At 45.9% G+C, this 2,035-nt stretch overlaps 1 pseudogene; it reads right to left on the bottom strand.

The window, feature by feature from the left end:
• Positions 1 to 569: 569 nt before the first annotated feature.
• On the bottom strand, positions 570 to 1,824 carry LOC139400582 (B-cell linker protein-like; annotated as a pseudogene).
• Positions 1,825 to 2,035: the final 211 nt, after the last annotated feature.

Below are 2,035 nucleotides of genomic sequence, written 5' to 3'. Positions count from 1 at the left end.
CAATAGATGGTATAAAATTCAGTATATACATGAGATGAGTAATGTAAGATATGTAAACATTATTAAAGTGCCATTATTATTATTATTATTATTCATTTATTTCTTCAAAATATTTCAGTCTATATTCTTCTTATTATAATAAATAGAAACACACAGATGACCAACACTTCTACAGTATCCACAACACAGGTGTAGACCCAAAAGTCAATCCAACATCACTGAAACAAAACGGCATGAAATGGAGTCAGAGCAAGAATGAAGTATTGAATATTCATTTTCATAGTCTACTCACGATTCTATTCAGGTCATACAGGCATAATTACACATTTTAAAACACTCAAACATATACAGTACACAGATATACTGTAATACACTTCCAAACATTTTCATCACAAAACAAAAAGAGAGGGGTTGTGGGTGAGGAATATGACTATTGAAAGTAGTATTTCCAAGTTTAAAAAGTATTTAGTTATTAATGGTAGCATTTAATGTACTTTATGGACAGGCTGGTATAGATACATTTTGTGGGTTAAGGGTAGTGTAGTGGGTGAGACATTGTGTGGGGGGGTATGGGTAATGTAGTTTATGGACAAGCTGGGTGAGTGAGATATGTGGTGTGCTTGGCCTGACTCTTGCTATCGATCAGCAGCAGTTGGTTATTCTTGTGGTGAGAGATGATCTCCTGGAGACTACAGAAAAACTCCTCGTTCTTCTTGCCCGCCTTTCCGAGGGCGTAGCCGCGCGTCTCCTCCAGAAAGCAGATGGGGATGTTATAGACCTTCTGTCTATATAGGACAGACAGTGTGTAGGGCTGACGGGCGTTCTGGGCTGAACTGTGACGTATCAGGAATGCCCCGTCCTTGTTGATCTGCAGTAAGAAGTCCTCGGCAGTCTTTCTATTGCAGTTTCCAGCGAACCACTCTTTCTCCTGCATGGTGGTCTTCATACCAGGGGGAGAAACTGCTGCAGTAGAGTGTATAACAGGAGGGGGAGGAGGGATTGGTTTGGGTTCCTTTAGTGATGCAGGGAGGGGGGATTTGATGCCCAGGGTGGGTGGGGCCAGTTTGCCAGGGAACATGGAGCGCCTGATATCAGGGGAGGAGCTGTCTTTGCCTCATTGACCAATAGAGAACTAGACTTGGCTCTGGGCACTGGAGGTTTTATGGGCATGGGGGGCTGCTGTCTTGGGTGGGAGGGGCATCCTCATGGGCCCACGAGGAACAGGGGGGCAAGCCGCTGTGGCTCTAGATACAGGTCATCACTGTCTACCTGGATCCTAATGAAGGACAGGAAGACATCTGTAGCACGCACTCCAGCAGGTGTATCTCTCTGGTCACTCCCAAAACCAGTTCTTCCTTTGGCCGCCTCTCCTTCCAGTTCTCTGCTGCCAATGACTTCCTCTGAAGGTGGTGGGGGAGAGGCAAACTTCTTAGGAAGGAGAAGCCAGGGAAGAAGTCTATTCCTATCTACCTCAGGCGGTTTCTTGGTGTTGGGGTCAATGTAGAACTCCTCAGGGTGAGGCTGCTGTTTCAATGCTTTGCCCATGTGCGCCATCTTGGCTGACCTTGGTGGTGCAGCTGCCTGTCTTTTGGGGAGAACAGGATTGGACCGCTCTGACGTCCTCTCCAAATAGACATTCTCCTCCACATGTCTGGAAGGAACCTTCATCGCGGGTCTCTCACAGGGGGGCGCCTCATATGTGTCCCCATCCTCTTCATCAAACTCATCTTCTGGCCACCCACCATACCCCGCATTGTTCTCTAGCCCTTTGGGTGGCGCTGGAGGCCCACTGTGTAGGTTCCTTAATTTTCCAAAGAAACTCATTGTCATGATTCAGGTGTCTCTCTCTTCTCAAATCATGAGGAAATTAATTTGTTGCTGGCCTCACATGCAAATAGGCTATAGAGAAAGACAAAGTGGCATTATTTAAAGTGACTAGTGATCAATTTATTAAAGTGGCCAATGGTTAGAGTCTGTATGTTGACAGCAGCCTCTCCGTGTTAGGGGTGGCTCTTTAACAGTCTGATGGCCTTGA

The sequence above is a fragment of the Oncorhynchus clarkii genome, unplaced genomic scaffold, assembly GCF_045791955.1.
Source record: "Oncorhynchus clarkii lewisi isolate Uvic-CL-2024 unplaced genomic scaffold, UVic_Ocla_1.0 unplaced_contig_8962_pilon_pilon, whole genome shotgun sequence".
Classification (NCBI taxonomy): domain Eukaryota; kingdom Metazoa; phylum Chordata; class Actinopteri; order Salmoniformes; family Salmonidae; genus Oncorhynchus; species Oncorhynchus clarkii.
This window is presented reverse-complemented; position numbering and strand designations above follow the sequence as displayed.